Source organism: Thunnus albacares, chromosome 7 (assembly GCF_914725855.1).
Source record: "Thunnus albacares chromosome 7, fThuAlb1.1, whole genome shotgun sequence".
Lineage (NCBI taxonomy): Eukaryota > Metazoa > Chordata > Actinopteri > Scombriformes > Scombridae > Thunnus > Thunnus albacares.
In genome coordinates, this window is record NC_058112.1 from 13976122 (window position 1) to 13994615 (window position 18494).

Below are 18494 nucleotides of genomic sequence, written 5' to 3' on the forward strand. Positions count from 1 at the left end.
TGTCCCTATCGGACCACAGCGGAGAGGAACAGCAGATTAACCATGATCCTATCCGCTCTCCGCTAGCCCCTTCATACGCTCCGTTACGCCAGCATTTAAAAGGAGGAGGGGATGCCATTCAGGCCCATGATATGAATCCCAGACGTACGGACAAGAACAGAGCTTTCACCCCCGTTTCACAGAAAAGACCCCTTTCTGGCACCCTCTAATTCTGGTTGCTACGGGCTTCTGGGGTTCAATGGTGGACTCCCGTTGTGAGGGGACAAAGCCTCTCAGTCATCCAGCGATGGTTGCTAGGGGAGGCAGAATGTATGGGGAGGGACGGGCTGCCGTTGTCCCAGACGAAATGTCTCTCTTAAGGCGGGCGAGATGTGGTGATTGACAGGTGGCTACACGCTCCACTGCGGATCACCCGGGAGGTCTGGGGGGCCTTATATCTGTGACCGTGTGTGTGTGTGTGGAGAAGTGTGTGTACTATGGCAGGTTATGTTGGTTGGCAGGGTGAACAGAGGGTATGGGCATATAGTAGGTTTCTGGAAATATGAAGGAGGCACCGTTTATTACCTGTAGAGGGAGCTGCTTCTGCTTCAATTAGATGTCCAACCACCCTGAAATAATCTACTGTGGTCTTTACCCGTGAGCCTGGCTGATAGTGGAGGAAGAAGTACTCCAAACCTTTACCAAAAAGTACCAGTTCAACAGTGTAAAAAAAACAAACCTCTGTTATAAGTAAAAGTCCTGCATTGAAAATCCCACTTAAGTAAAAGTACAGAAGTTTGATCATTAAAGTGTACTCAAAGTATCAAAAGTAAAAGTACTCCTGCAGAGAAATGACCCATATTACTGTTAATATACAACATGATAATTATTAGATTGTTAATACTGATGCTTCCATGCATAAGCAGCATTATAACTGTTGTAGCTGGTCAAGGTGGACCTACTTATAACTACTTTAAATATTCTTTGGTAGTTTTAGTCCAGTGGTTCTCATCCTGTGGGGTCGGGTCCCCTCACGGGGTCACAAGAAAAACCTGAGGGGTCATAATGTGATTACAGTAACGTCCTGCTACACAAATTTATATTCATTTTTTAAAAAAAACTCTTCATTTTCTTGTGAAATATTGGATGTTATTCACTCTTTTGGCCATGACGCAAATATCAGAATAAAACCGTTTCAGAAGTTTAGTTTCTTTAATTTAGTTTAGTGGATTACAGACTATATGCTGCACAGATATTTTAAAATTTTAAAGGAACAGCAATAGTAAAATAATAACCATAAGAAGCACCAACAAAATCTGAATTAAAACTAAAAAGACTAAGACTAAGATACAATTAAAGAGCCTGGTAATATGTCATACATGCTCAGTGCTGTCCTGTAGCTTCTAGCTTCTTTAGAATTGTGTAGATGAGCGTTGAGAATAAAAACTGAGAATAACTATAGAGTGAATTTATATATATATATATATATATATATATATACACACAGGTATGTTATATACAGGTAAGAACACTACAGAGATCAATGTAAAAAAATTGGATAATAATAATAAAAACAATAATAAACAAAAAATGTAGAGTTATGGTTATGATTAAAAAGTGAAAACAGTGGAAAGACAGTAAACATTATTGAATGAACAGATGAAGAGAGATAAATAAGTAATATAATGATTGCCATAAAATGAAAGTCATCCTAGTTTTAAGGAAAAAGATCATGACGCTTCACCATCAGAGCTAAAGATAAAAGCTTTTGTAAATGTGAGACTGACAGAATGGATTGTAAATTAAAAAGGGGACTTTAAGGCAGTGGGTTTGTATTTATCTGCATCTAAAGGATTAGTGGTATTCAGATTCTTTGTATCTTCCCTCCTCCAGTCTGGGAACCATCAGCTCGCTGGTCTCTAGACATCAGCGGCCCCTGTTTCCCCCTCCAGGGCCACGGAGGTGAGTGGGAACAGACAGGGTACGACGTGGGGATCTAAAGGGGTTCACATACGACACTGTCTCCCCTCAGATAGACGTCTGGGACTGTCTGGGTTCTGCACTCCCAGACAGGGAGCCCTTCCACCCGTCAGATGCCGCCCACGCCCATCCGCCCCCTCCCCCCCTTCTTCCCCTTGACCTTGACTCTCTGTCACCGTGGCCCTCCAGACAGTCTGGGGTCAGAGGCTAACACAGCAGTCACACATCAGACACGGTTCGAGTCCCCTGTGTCCATATAAATGCTGAATGGTAAATCACCCTAAAATCAGCCTGTTGGAATGTGCCTTTGAATTCCTGTAGAGATGGACCCGAAGACCTCAGCGAGGCCGTTAGATATTACTGAGTAAATATCAGAACCATAAAAACAAATTTCACGACATTTATTGCCTCTTTCTGTCCATGCAGGAATATGAGTTTAAATTAAAAATGAAATAAAATACAATCCAAATGTTTTTCTTTATCAGTATTTCAACAGTGGTTAAAAAATGTAGTGAAACACATTTAAATGTACTTTTGTCATAAAGATAATCAGCTTGCCATTTACAAGCAGCCATTCTCATCATTTTACCTTTCACCTTTGATGCACACCGTCTTCAGCCAATCACAGCCGAGCTACCAGCATGTCATGACAGATTTGTGAGAGAAGGGAACGGCTGTAGCCTCACGTGGCTTTTTAAAAAATGCCAACCCACACAGTGTGCAGCTCTGATGAGGCTCTGCACGCCTCACTGTGAGCATGCGCATGGCGCTGATTGTGTTCGTCTCTCATTCTCCCTCACACAATCTCTCCTTCATTCCTTCAGCTCCTGTCTCTTAAACCTTTAGTGGTCAGATATCATGCATCTCTGTCAAAATGAATATTCTCATCATTCCCTGTCTGTTCAGATATTTCCAAATCAGCTAATTTCTTTGGAAGACATTTTGCAGTGTAACAGGCCAGCACACACAGTGTTTGGCATTTTTGATTCAAGATCACAATCTGAAGGGTGAAGTACAGCGCCACAGGACAGGACAAAGCCAGCACTTACATCAGAGGAGGTTTTCTCACTGTGAATGTTGTCCTCAGACCTGGTGGACATGAACACATGAACATAAGCATGGTGACAACACACACACACACACACACACACACAAGGTTTCTCTCTTCATTCACACACTCAGGGGCATCAAGGTTTGTTTTATACTGGACACAGACCAAGAAACTGCCTCCAGTAATCCGAACACTGAGTTTCCCTGCCTGTGCAGCATCTAACACACATCACCTCAACCTGCAGATTGACTACACCTGCTTTTTTAACCCCTTGTTTTAAAAGAAAGCTTCTTAACATGCAGCTGCTAGATTAGGACGTGTAGATGACATTTTGCATGTTTTCTTTAAATCAGCAATAAATTAAACAGATATCAAGGCAGAACTATAAGCACAAACAGTTAAGTAAAGCTAATAAAATGATAAAATAAGGTATTGGTTAATTTTATTTGAATTGTAATTTAGGCTTGAACCTAGTTCTTTTTCTGCGGCTATTTGAGAGTTAATTTACAGTTTTAAAAACCATACCTTCTTTATGTCACAACTAATTCTATGTGTCTTATAATTTTCTCAAAAGTGTGACAGCATTTGAAATTTACATTAGCACCTCACAAAAGCAAATTTATAAAATATCCTGACTTAAAAGTTTAGCTTTTCAGGTTGTTTTTTTTTCTCTTAAACAGCTAAAATGAAAAGGGGCAGCAAAGTTATTATACTTTTTTATATATATATCTGAATATCCTCCAATGTCTGGTAATAGTTTTCACTCTATTTTTCATTAAGGACTCATAAAATCAGACTTCTATATTTGCCCATCCTTCAAAAAAAAAAAGAAAAAAAAGTTCTTAAATATTTACTTTATTTTTAATTCATATTATCACTGCTATTAAAAAACCCACCTGGCAATTATTCATGTACCTTGTGGCCTGTCATAGAGGACTGATAAATTACACAGAGCTGGTGTTTGTCTCTCAGAGGATCTACAGTACATCACACTGGCTGTCCATTAACTCTATTACATCCCGGAATGAGCTGCACGCACCAATCGGGGGAGGCTCTTTAGTTGTAAACACTTCTGTATTGGTCGTAAATTAAAATAAGTCAATTAAGTCAACAACCACTAACAAGAACAAAAAAAAATCATAAATAAAAATCTTTTACAGAAAAAAAGTAATATTTCCTCCTCAAAAGGGACTGAAATGCATCTGATCACTGAACAATCCATTTATAACAAATATAGCTTATAGATAGGATATATCAAAATTAGAAACTTGCTATATATCTACAGATTCTTGGTGGAATATTATAGTGATATCTAGATAAAGGTCAAAGTATTTACTTTCTTAGATTAGGTTCCTATAAATCCAAAACCAGAGGGCCATTAAAACCTTGACAGAAATATTACAGGAACATTTTATGTTTACTTTCAGTTTTGATGCTCAGCCTGTTTAGAGGATTTTAGAGGATTTTACACAAGGTTTTGTTTGAGCCCAGGAAAGGTGTGTAAACTTTCATTTTGAAATGAAATGAGTTTGCTCATCTGTTCCAGGATCAGTTTCCACTTGGCGCTGTCCTTTCAGCACTGCTGTGTCCCGCTGGAGTTCATTTCTGACACTATATTCTCCATTATTTATTTTGTGTGCGTGTGTGTTTGATAGACACAACACTTTTAGCTGATAGCAAACTAGATATTTGTTATATTTTTAAGTCCACACTGTAACTACCTGAGAAATCTAAAATAGTTCCTTGGAGGAAGAACCAATTGATTATAAAGAGACGCAGACTCTTTGGAGGGAGAAAGGGCCCCCTGTTGTTTCAAACCAGCTCCTCTAACTTCCCAAACCAAAGGGGCCCAGAGGCAGGGGTGTGGAGTGTGTGCCTCCAGTAAACGGCTGCAGACCGACTCTTCTGAGGCGGCAGGGTTGGGTGAGGAAGGAACTTGTAGGATACATTAAATCAGCCTGATTAGGAGTTTAGGCGAGGGCAAAGCTCAGGTCTGACTGAAAGGCTGCCGGGCAGTCCTTGAGTGATACTATTCACATCCTGGGAGAAAAGGTCAGTGTCAGAGGAGTTCACAGGCCCCATCTCCATTCTTATGCTAAAGGATCATACACATAGACTCATTCAGCGGCTAGAAAGGCATAAACAGCTCCTACCAACTTTCCCTCCAAAATGTTTGGACTCCAACGTGTGAGCTGTGAGGTTCTGCCTCTCTGTTTCTCTCTCCTGTAGCTTCTGAAGTGGAAATTGGTTTTGATGTGAGATTATTGATCTGATAGTCTTCTGGTAGTGTTTGTTAACAGCTATACAATTGAATTGAAGTGCAAATAACATTAAAAGATCAAATTTTGTTGAGGAGAAGACACATAAGGCATTAATTTTTTTTTTTCTAAATCAGAGCTATAAATGATTTTTTGGACAGTGGATTTTATTTGTAATTTCCTCCTGTAAAAAGCTTGTATGAGGTGAACCTGCTGTTGTTTTCCTCTTTTATTATCTGCGGTTCCTTTTACTTTTTTGTTGTAGTGACCATGTTTTATTAACCTCCTATATATAGACCTCTCCATGCCTCAGAGTCCAGTGGTCACTTGGGAATAGCAGGAAATAGCCACTTAATTAGCAGCCCTTGACCTTTGGCTCCGGCTCAGACGGCTCCTGACCTCGGCATCTCTATGACTTGTTTATTGTCCTCTGGGGGACTGTCCAGATCATGACCCCTGACCCCTGCTGACCTGTAGGGACTTCACCAACAGGTCTCTGACCAACTGCCCCGCCTCACAAGACACTCATCAAGAAGCGATATTTAACCCAAGTAGCTGATTCAGGCAATTACCTCTGCAGGAGGATGACAAGGTATTAGCTGGTTTGGAGTTTACATGTACGTTTCCATTAAAAAAAAAACATAACCATTTGCAGAGCATATAGGGTAAATCCAACAAAATCTGAGACATTTTTAATGATTAAAATCACACCAGTGTAACATTTTTTACGAAATGATTAGAACATTTGGGGCTTTCGTTCCACCCAGACTCTACAGAGGCTGATTTCACTAATTGGTTTCCATTCAACCAGAGAGGGGAACTAATCACCGAAATCAGCCGCTGTAGTGTTTGGATGGATTGAAAACATGCTGGGCCTCCATGAAGGAGATCTCTACTGTGACATGATTTTAAAAACACAGTCTTTTTACACTTTGTTCACACCTAAATGACTTATTTGATTTATTCTCTATTGCAAATTCTTTGCTACTCACTTCATTTGTGGCTATTTTTGTCTCAGGTCACTTTGCAGTCATTATTCATGTTAGGTGTAAATCTATTAAGTAGCCCGCCTTTATTTTAGTTTTCTTCATGCTCCATTTAGTATGTAGCCGATGCTCATGATGTACACTAGTTTTTAAAGGTGACTTATATATTTACTCTGCATTTGCTCTTGTTGTTCTTGTGCTGCTGTGACACTTCAACTTATTTTACCTTTTTAACTTATTTCTCTGTATCAGGAGGAGAGGGCCACACCTTTACACTCCAGTCATTTCAAACACAAAAGATGTTCAAAAGTGAATTTCAATAAAACATTTTATAATTGGTTCTCATGAAAACAAATGTTAATTCTGACAATGCATGTTGGCTTATTTAGACCATGTAGTTTTTTTTTGTTTTTTTTACCATTTCAATTTTTTTATTATGTTGAATTAAAAGCTTTGTTATGAGTGATTCCATTACAGCAGAATTGTTTTAGAAAAATATAAGCCTCTAAAATAGTTTAGTCTAATTAAATGAGCGATTTAACAACACATTTAGTGGAAAACATTATTATCACAACACCCCTCACTACTTAATAAATCGTTATTTATTTCTAAATGGAGGAAATGGCAGGAAACGCTGTGGTAACTTATGGACATGTCTGTTTTTTTTCTGTCACTTTTAAGCGTTTTTGCTTGTTTCCTTATAAAGAGACGGAAATAATCCCCTGTTGACCCTGCGCGTGTCCATCTGTTGTTTGACTCCGGACACAGATCTGACTGACCCCAGGACGGCCTGTAATCCCACAAACTGATTAAACGTCAAAAACTGGGCTCTCATGTGCTTTGACAAATTTTGAATTTCAAGTCAACAACACATCGAAATATACACATCTTTTCGATCATGGCAGGGTCATTGTTTTATTAGTTTAGGCCTTTCCTTTTTCGCAAAGCACTGCAACAAAGTCTGTACAATTTAATTGTAAAATGCTGAGAAAAAAAATCTACCCGTTTACATTTCCCTGATAAATAAAATATGAGGGCAATGAACAAAACCTTATTATATATTTTAATAGCGGGCAGGGTCATTTCGTCCACTGAGAACTTTTTTTTTTCCTCCCACTGATTCAACACACGTTCCTCTGTCTGCTCCTCCTAATTAAAACTTAATGCGGGGTCACTTTCTCACACACATTTCCATGTGAATCTAAAAGAAATAAGACGAGGTCCTGCAGGCTCTGACTTCTAAACACGTTGTGTATTTTCAAACCATTTCAATGTTTGAAGATTAAATATTTTAAAAAACGCTTTTAAGGTTGTATGATAAATATTTCGATATAAAAACTTAAGCCTCGAGCAGCGTGATCATCAGTTTCCCTTAATCATCAAAATGAAAACCTACTGCTAACAAAACCAACACAGAGATGATATTTTCAATTTTTTATTTTTTATTTTTAATAGAAAGTCAGTGTCATTTACAGCAGTAAACCTTTTAAAAATCAACTTTATCAGCAATGCATTTATATCCCATTAATTCACATTAGATATTCCATGGAAAAAATAATTAATGAATACATTAATAAAACAATGAGATCATGCATTTGCAATGAAAACACACAGTATTGAGTGATACGTAGGAGAAACAAGTCTTTTTTTTTATTTCATTTAAAAAATAATAATAACAGGTAAACATTTCTAATCACACACATTCATTCATCATGAATACAGAAACTTAAAATAAACTTTGCAACAAACATATTGTGATTAACACACATCAGACTAACAGAATACATATTTTGTTTCTGCAGGACTTACTAACATTAAACTCTTATTGCAGTGTTCTGATTTTGTGAGTCTCAACAGTCTGACGAGCTTTCGGTGAGTTTGGTCTGAGCCAGAGCAGGTTCCTGTTGAGTGCAGAGAGGCTTGCAGATCCCGTCCCGTCCTGAGGACAAATGATGGAGGGAATCATTAGCATGAGAATCAAGCTTGGCCACATAAACTCTTCCACTCTGCGTGGACAGTCATAATATTTCACAATTTGGGGGCAGAAAGAGATCAAGAAAGAATCTGATATCTATTTGATTCATATTTATTGTGAAGATATTTTCACTGCAGTGCGTACTGAATAGATGGAATTTCTCTATATTAAGATGATATCAACAATAAAGCATAAAAGTAAATTAGTCTTGTCAAGAGTTTCGTAAAATGTTCATAAAAATAATTAAAAGCTTTCCTTGTAAAGCATTTTTCAGAGCTTGCAAAGTGCTGATCAGTCAATAAAAACAGCCAACATTTGCAATAAAAGAGATTAAAACAAAGGGCTACAGGGTAAACAACACATAAAGAGAGTAAATAAACCCTGTCTATAAAAGCAGGTCTGTGGAGACATGTTTTAAGAACAGATCTAAAAGGCAGTAAGGATTGTGCAAACCTAAGCTCTTTGATTATTCCAAATGCTGATGAGTCTGTTTTGACAATACTGAATTTGTTGTTGCGCGTGATTTTCAGTTTTATACATTAAAATTGTAGGCACTGTTTCAGAAAAACAAACTTCCTTTTCATGCCCTGTAAAAATAGGCCCCTGCGCTCTGCATGTTGTTCTTCTCTCCCATTTTCAGGCTGTATGCATGGAGGGATCTTAAGGCTTTTATCCCCACAGGGAACCAGCCCAAACTCTTTCTCTGTCAATTTTCACCCACTCCCCAATTCAGACAAGCCCTTTCTCCCACCAACCCCACAATGAAGGATTTGTCCTCGTTCTCTTTGTCCACCTCTGATATCTTTTTTTGACTGCTCCCTCTCTGCAGACGGCATGCAGCGTATGCAAATACACACTCTTTTATTCGGGAGACCCCTCCCCTGAATGAATGCAACCTTAAATGAGGCCACACTTGCACACATTTTACAGAGGGGGCATGGAAACATGCACGTATTACAATCAGTGGATTTGCATGCCCGCTCTGACACGCAGTCACTCAAACATCGAGCAGTGACAATTTCAAAATGAGCAGAAATACGCAAAAAAAAAAAAAAAAAAAAAAATATATATATATATATATATATATATATATATATACACCGTTAGCTGGTGGAATCAATTATTTTATTTATATGTCTAGATATGTAGTTTATCCAGACAGTTTGACAACAGATAAGGGTGGAGGTGTGGGTTAAAGAGGACGGCATACCATGATGAATTACAATTAAGTGTAATTTGTGCTAAAACATGGCCTGTTGATGGTTGGTACAAACTTAATTTTCGCTTATATTGTTTTTATCAAACAGCAAAGAAGCTTATGTGGAGCAGAATTTAAGCATAAGTCAAAGATCTCTATATGCACAGTTACATTCAGGTGCACTACAATTAGACATACAATATAAACTGCTATATGATGATATAAGGGACACACTTTGTAGTACAGTGTCCTAAATCTCTGCTGAATGATTATGAAAGAGTAGAGAGTCGTGTTTTCAGAAGGGAGCGTTTTTTGTTTTTTTTGTGGCAGATTTAGCTTAGGAGCAGTGACAAAGATATTGTCACCCCTGCGATGGTATATTTAGTGTCTTACAAGCTCACAACATGTGTAGGATGGGCTTGAAAAAATGAGACAGACGTGGTCCAACAGAATTGTGGGGGTGCACTGAGGAAGAGGTGTAGACTGGTAATATGTGAAGGTTGGATGAATTATAACTGTGTCTGATGAACAAACATAAAACGCTCCCTCACGGCGAACATTCCCAAGCTGGCCCGTGCCATCTGTGAGTATGTGTGAATGGTTGAGAGTTTAGTGTGTGTGTGTATGTGTGGTGGGGGGTTGACGTCTGCTGGACAGCTCTGACAGTTCGGCCTTTTCAGTCGTACATTACTGAGCCTGCCGGCCTCTTTCCCATAGCAACCCTAACAGAGGTCAAAGGCTATGTACCACCCACCCATCCATCCACCACTGCCACCTTATACTCCAGGGTGGCCGCAGACGCTCTTAACTCCGCTAACTGGCCGCAGACAGAGCGGCTGCACCCATGAACTTGAACTTGACTTCATTCCTGACAGAGTGATGGAGTCACGCAGAGATAGTGACACAGGGATTTTTCTTGAATGTTTCCTCTTTTACTCCCTTTTTTCTCCTCATCCTCATATCATGTACTGTACCAGAAGAATAAAAATACAATGCGCACAAAAAAAAAAAAAGAGGTCACACCAAGGATTCCCCCTAATTCTCCTCACCCTAGAACCTCATCTCCCTTCCTGATATGATTACAAAGAATACCGCTGTATTAAAGGCTCAGTCACCTAATTCTCCTCTACTTTCATTGGAGCATACAGGACCCCTACTCAGGGACGCCACGTAATCTGAAAAGCCCGGGATGTAGAAACTTCTCTCCATCTTCCTCTAAGATACTTAACGTCGGGCTTTGTGCTAGATTAGTCTCGGCCAAAGTTGCATTAAAAGAGCCCCGATGAGCCTTGCTTGACCCACATTGGACCTCATCCAAGACTATGGGCGGCCCATGAGCTGGGCTTTATATATATCACAGTAGAGCCGTTAAAACATTAATAGTGTCCACACCAGTGAGGAGAATCCAAAGAGGTAACCCAGGAGCTATATGGTATTAACATTTTATCGCTACTATGGCTACGCTGTTTCACCCACACAGAATGGGAACTGAGTGCGGGCTACTGTCACTTCATCATGTCACATATTATAATTTCCTTGCAAGTCCCACATAGCCAAAGCAATACATAGTTAATAATGAATAACAGAGGAAAGAAGGAAGAAAGAATGGAAAGGTAATCATCTATGTTCTGCCATTTTCTTTGGGGGAAATATATTTTTTTTCTGTCAAATTTAAAGTTAGGTACAAGTAGAGGGAATTGAAGAATGAATATTTAAGTCACTGTATGTACAGTGAGTGAGGAAGATCAGATCCTATAAATCCTCCTGACACATCGTCAAAGCCACTGACCTCACAGTCCAGCCTGTCTGGTTTTAGAAAATCTTGATTGGAAACTCTCTTTGTTCCAGAGAAGATTAAAAACAGACTCTTAAGCAGTTTAATGTCACTAAAGTGTTTGTAAGACAGCACACAATATCAAAAATCAAGCTGAGCTCACGTCAACGGCGTATTTTAATTCTGCGTTCGACCCCTCTTGCTCATTTGTGATCATGTTATTTTCTCCCTCGCCATATTGCAATTAGTGCCATCTCAGAAATCATTAGACGAAGAAATATTCTGTGTATTTGTGCGTGTGTGTGTGTGTGTGTGTGGGACATTCAGTTTTAGGTCCTCCAAATGCTAAAAAAAAGGTGATTGCTCTTCTAGCAGGCGTAGTAAGCATGAATACATTTTCCTGATAAATTTGCCTCAGTCACCGCCTCTCTTTGACCACGCTGTCTCTGTCGACTGCCGCAGCTATCACATACAGTTGCATACCGACCTCCCCCCTTACTCTTTTGAAACACACACACACACACACACACACACACACACACACACACACACACACAAATCCTCCATGCCCAGCTCCTTGCGCCTGCAATTTGCTTTAGCATGGCACTGCACAAGCTAACACAAGCTAACTTCATCAGCAAATGCAGAGGTGGCTCCAACTCAAACATGGCTGCCCATGTGCTACACACCTGCCTCTGTTACCTCCTTCACATACATTTGTCTCCACTAGTTTTAACCCCTTATTGATATGCAAATTTTTTATTTCTGGGTAGTTTTACATGACGAAAGCCACAATTTCCTCATTTCCCCTTTTTGCTCCTCTGCTTTCTCTAACGTATACCATGGAGATCTGCAACAGACACGTAGCGTGGAGCGAGCTACAGTATCTTCAAGATTAATTTCTCGCCTTCACCTTGCCTTCTCTCTTCTGTCAAATCTGCCTGAAGCGATGCTCTGTATATCACAGATGAGCAGCACAAATGCAATTATGAAGACAGCTCCGAGTCTTTTATATGAATAAAGAGAGGGAATAATCTTTTGACATGTGGGCTGCACATGCCTTACATATCTGGCGGAGGCACACGTACAGTATGAGGCTCATAAATAATCATTATACGCAGGTTACATCATTCAGCTTGTTAGGCACACCCATCGCCTTAGCTGAGTCATTCGCTGTGATACACCAACTCTGTTGTGAGATTTTCCACGATGTTTGTCTTTTTACAAGCAGAAAGCGATATAAATGTGTAGTTTCTGTTTGCATGAAGGACAAACTGCATCTAGCTGGTAAACTGAGCAAAGCTAATGCTGATGATGGGCACAATGCAGGGGTTAAAATCCTAATTAAAATCTGATTCTTAGTGTAAAAAATGTGAAAATGCATCTGTGCAGTGTTGGAATATTATTGCATTACACCTCTGATAAAATCCAGTGGCAGACTTTTCTCTACAGTGGGACAGGGTGTAAGCCTGAGCGTATGCTTCTATATGCATATCATGTCTGAATGCATCTCTGATGCCAGTGAAATCCTTCTCATTTAGCAGAAAAAAACAGCATCTCCATGCCTTTCAGACATGCAGAGGAGGCTGAATAGACTAATGAACAGTCAGGTGGCACTCCAGGGCCTGGACTACAACCCCCCCCCATCACACACATATCAAACACACATACACTTGCACACACATTAAAACTCAGCAGCTCACCCGACCCCGGTGATCTGCACGACAGTCTAATGTCTCAGGCATCTGCTCATGTCTAGTCTGGAGGGTCTTTCCCACCCTGCCCCCCAGCCCAGGCCCGCCACAGCACCAGCTCCCACAATGGTGGGAAAGCAGGCTTTTTCGGGGTGGCGGGGGGAGGAGGAGGTGGGGAGGGGGGGGACTAAACAGCTTTTGAGGGGGGAGAGAGTGAGAGAGAGCGGGGCTGAATGATAATGTGAAAACGCACGGCGCTGTTCATTAACACATAAGCGCTGCAGCTGCACATGTTGGCCCTGGACACACATGCTCACGTGTCTCTTTTCTGCTCCAGGTTGCTGCCAGAGACACCGGAGCAGCTCTATGCCATGATAAGGACTGTTCTCATGATGTGTGTGTGTGTGTGTGTGTGAGAGAGAGAGAGTGTAAGGTTGCAGGGATGGAATTGGTAAAGATTTGGAGCTTTAATATTTGGTGATGTCTGTTTGCTCGTGTATTTTGGAAGAATGTGACATTTTTACATTAGTGACGTCTCACATTTCTAGTCTGCGTGTGTCAAATGAAGTTTCTAATCATGTGTGCAGCACTGTAGTTGCAAAGTACACTGCGGAGAGCTGTAACCAATATTACATTTTTAAGAAATTATTTATATATCACTTCCTGCAAAGGAGAGCTTGTAAATAAAGGTTTCAATCAAACTGATGATACTAAATGCTTAAAAAGAGATTCAGTCTGTCATGAAATCTATTTAGGTTATCTGTGTGCAATTAAGTAGTTTTAAAAATTGGAAATAAATCCATTATGGCGTCTCTGATCCACAAATAGACACAAATACAGAAGTGTGTACGTGCTTACTTTATAACATCTTTTGTTCATATAGCAAATTAAATCTACGATTTTAATGGTTTTTCTGTTAAAAACAATAATGTGATTCCCCAAATGGGAAATTATCCCAGCATCCTGCATCATCCCCCAACAAAAATCACCTGAGGGGTTCAGCACATTAAGATACTTACTGTACTAGATATCATAATGTGAGTTTCATAACAGAACCGGTTTTGCATGAATTCGTCTGTGAGATTTGTCAGGTGGAAACACGGCGTACACCACTGCCTGGTGTGCATCAGGGAGTAAAGAAGCACCATGACAAGAGAGGATGGCAGGTTTCCTTCAACCAGTGCCAGCTCATTAATTTTGTTTGCTACCCAGCCCCCACCACCACCACCACCACCACCACCACCACCACCCTTCCTCACCCACCACCCCCCTCACATCACCCCTTAACTGCTAATTAGCAGGAGCAGAAGATAGAAGAGAAAAGGGAGAGGCCATGTGTGACTGGGGAGGAAATGGGAAACTCCTCTTTCCCTCGTCCTTCCTCCTGCCCCCTTCCCCCACCACACACACACACACACACACACACTCCCCCACCTCCTGCCCACCATTACCACTGGTACCCAACAGAAAACCATGATGCAACCCACCTCGTATGCCAGCCCAGCCATTTTAGATGTCGCGGCAACGTCTCCCAAGATGGCTCCTCTGAGCGCACCCAGACTCCAGGGATCCGGAAGGGTCTTTGTCCGCCTCCTGGCACGGGCAAAGTGTCTCCCGTTGGCAGTACAGATGGCATTAGAGGCTCTTGAGTAAAAAGAGTGAGGGTGCAGAGAGGAGGAGGAGGAGGTGGCAATTCCGGATCGACCGTACACCCCCCTCCCCCCTCCTCCCTCTCTGCTCGTTTTCTTTTAATGATGATTTACCCTCTTTTCAGGATTCTCAAGATCATTCGATGTTGTTAATTGAAAACCTGTAACGAGAGCAGATGGAAGAGACACAACAGGGGAATAAAAGATGAGAATTTTTAGCTATCATTACAGCTAAACAAAGATACTCAAGGAGTGTTTGGATTCTGGGCTCTTAAACAGTTGGTCCTTTAAACCAGCAGCAAACATGCACATACACGAGTTGTGTTGTGGTTGTGGTTATAAATCAGTGACTTATCAAAACTTTCAAATCTCTGGCCAGCTTTGCTCATTCAAAGAGCAGTCCTCTTGTGATTTTTATGTGGATGAGTGCGTATTTGTGCTACAATAAAAGCAAAGAAAAAGCACAAAAAGAATCACTCACGATATAAATGTACAAAGATGCCTCGGACCATCCCATAAATAAAGCCTCTAGTGTTTTTGTTCCCATTCATTAAGGAAGCACGCCATGTTCACACGCTACCTATAACAGGAAAAGCTCAGGAAAAGACGAGGACTACGGCCTTTTCACATATCCAATATCTCGCTGTGAAACGAAGCAATTAGCCTGGTTTGACAGCAAAGCTCTACTGTAATAGGTAGTTAACAGAGTGAATGAAAACTCATCTCACTTTGGTGCTCTTTAGGCTTTAGTGGCATTCTCCGGGCTGAGCGTATGCATTGCACAGCACTGAAGTACCAAGTTGAAAAGTTCAGCTCCTGTCTACAGGATGGCCCTGCCCTTCTCATTGAGGCAAGATACAATGTATCCCAAAGGCTGGAAGATTCGCTACAGCTTTAAGTACAGGCGCCAAGTGTTTTTTTTAACCCTGCGTATGTAGGGTGCTACACCACTCAACTGCATTATTAGCAGTCCTGGAGACATTAGTGCCTGGACAAAGCATTAGCTTCCCCTTTATTTCCTCTATAAACAAAGTCTCACAATGGTTCTATTTTTTAAAAAACAAAAGGAAAATACTATTCCAAAAGAAACTAAATTAATTAAACATTATGCTGTAAAATGCAAATGATTAATCATGAAGATCCACGATGGTGAGCTATGCAGTGTGACCCAAATGTACCTCCAGGGATCCTTGATCTTGATTCTTTAGGACCTCAGAAAAATGAGGAACACTTAAGCTTCTTGCATCTTGATTTCACTTACTGCAGGTGACCAGGAGGGATCAGATTAAATACTATCAAGTGTGATTGTCCCCAGTATCACCACCCTGCCTACATTAATAGATTTTTTTCACACTATTACAAAATTCCTCTCAGATGACATTCGTAGATCTGAGGTCACAGGCCTGTCCATTTGAGGATGTTAAAATGGAGAAAGTTTGGAAGTCATTGATTTAGTCTGTACTGACCCCCTCTACCCACTGAGAGACCTGTTCAACATTCAGCACCATGTTGCAGAGGACCTGAATGGACCACCTTAAAAAACAGTCTATTCATACTGTTAATATTACTGAATCAATGACATGAATCCTCACAATAAACTGAGGAGACAACCAAAGATTCTTGGGCCTATATAGCTGGGTGAACTCTGTTTTTCATACATGAGGTAAACAAACAATAACACATATTGCCAGAAAATCATTTCTATTTTCCATAAAAAGCCCCACCTATCACATGTAGGCTGATATATGCTGTAAACAACACATAAACACACTTTTTCTGCAAATAAAGGGCTCTGCAACTTATTGAAAAGATGCTGAATTTTTGTACTTATTATAGGAGAAAAAAAACATTTTGAACTAGCACTTTTGGATTAATTGTATACTCATTTTTTAACAAACTTTGACAAAACTGCAAACGACCGTGCAAACCTATTTTCTTACCTTTTTTTGAACTGGAAGTCAAAATCCGATCAGAAAGCGTCAGGTCTCTTTTTCTCTCAGGAATGATCGTTACGGAAGTCATTTCTACTTTCGGTTATCTAGCTTTATGACAGGCATTTAACACTCATACAGCTAGATAACCAAAGACAAAAACAGACCTCCTCTCTCACTGTCACACATGCTGCTATACCGTGATCTAAAAGAGGCGAAGATGCATTATTAGTGTAATATTTCTAAACACATTCCCAGCTCATTTTACAGCGTTTTTTTTTTTTTTTAAAAATACAGCTAAACAAATCGAGACCATTGAGAATAACATCAACTTAAATACACACGAGAAGATGACATGTTTTAAGATGAGACAATTTCTTTTTTTGTTGTTGTTGTTACATGCAGCTAAAGAAAAAAAAAAGCCGTCAAACCCTTACTACAATAATCCTGTCGTGATTCATAGCTGTAACGTGGTTGAAGGCCTGTTCAATATTGAGTTTATAGTGACCCTCTCTGTAAAGCTTCATATTAATTTTTAAAAATCCCATATGGACATTAGTTTAGTGATCACATTTGAGTAGCAACCTTAAAAAGATGATATGATTGCTCTCTGCGTAAGGAAATAAATATTTCTCTTTACGCGCCTGTATGTGTGTGGGCCTGCAGCCTCACATTATCAATAACACCTGACTGTGATCTTTCTACAGGAGAATAAGAAATATTAATAATAATTAATAATATAAAGCCGAAAGAGCCAAATGTTTCATTCATTATTATAAGATGCAGTTTAAACTCAAATAAAATATCACGTTTAATTCAAAAATATCCACCTACACTGGAGGCTATTTGCAACTTTATATAATACAGTTGTAGATTATTTTAGGATTTGTCTGAGCTCTGCAAACCTATTCTATTGTGATACATGAGCTATTTTTAAAAAAATTTAGGGTGACATTATGGCTTCCTGCATGCAATTTTATACAATTAATGACCTCTTAAAACTCATAATGATGATCTGAACTGATACAATAATGAACTGCTGGTTGTGTATTTTACAGTGGTCAAAAACTGACTCATTGGAAAACATAAAAGGACATGTGCTTTATTATTTGAAGCTTAAATCGCTATAAACAGACTATTTTGTCTCCCTGGTACACTGAATGGCCATGAAACGTCAGTGTGACCAAATTAGGGCGGCCTGAAAGCATGACCATAAACTGATGGGTAAAGAAATGGCTCTTTGGTGCAGCAGGTTAAAAGATGACTCTTGAAAATCAACTTTGAGATGCTTTAATTCTACTCTTGGCTTCTTCGGTGCTCCTGGTGACCACGGATCCCTACTTTTAATGAGAGTTGTGGTTGGCCTACTTCTTCTAAAACTAGACAAATTCACATCACAAGGATTATCCGCATAAGCCATGATAGAAAGCAGTTTGTTTCTGATCAAAATAATAGGCAGAGGAGCGTGCTATAGGCCTATTATTCTAGAGCAAGGGGGATACGCTTTTCACAAAAAAAACTGATCATGCATCATCTGTGTCCCTAAATTCTCTGCATGAAGACACATGGACATGGCATGAGAGCAAAGCTGGTGAAATGTAATGATGTATACGTGCATATCCCGCATATTTTCAAACGCGCTTCTTACCTGTGTTAGAGGTAAAGCAGACTCTGGAGACATAATGTCCTCAACTTTAGGTCGCAGTGAATTTTCCAGATTGATTTTTTTTTTTCTGCGTGTATATCGGGCCCATGTAGAGTGTCAGCGCTGCTGCTCTCAGATGAGTCCAGTTTCATCCTCGGTCCTCCAGCCTCTGCCTCTCCTCCAGCCTGCGCGCTTCCTCTACTGTCTGACAACTCGCTCCCGCACTGACGTCATAGCAGGACCAGCTCGGCGTATTGACCAATCACAGAGTCCGGCGGTATCAAAGAGCATCCAGTAAGAGGTCTCACTCCTCACGGGTATCTTCACCTCTTACTACTACTATACTACTATCACCATGCTATTATTAGTAATGT

General features: G+C 40.1%; 1 long non-coding RNA gene across 1 annotated transcript; it reads right to left on the reverse strand.

The window, feature by feature from the left end:
• Positions 1–7677: 7677 nt before the first annotated feature.
• LOC122986035 lies at positions 7678–18271 on the reverse strand. Its single transcript, XR_006404226.1, has 4 exons — positions 18124–18271; positions 16485–16680; positions 14383–14705; positions 7678–8193 (listed from the first exon to the last, which is right to left on the reverse strand). It is a non-coding gene; the product is annotated as an uncharacterized LOC122986035 (long non-coding RNA).
• Between the last annotated feature and the right edge of the window lie 223 nt (positions 18272–18494).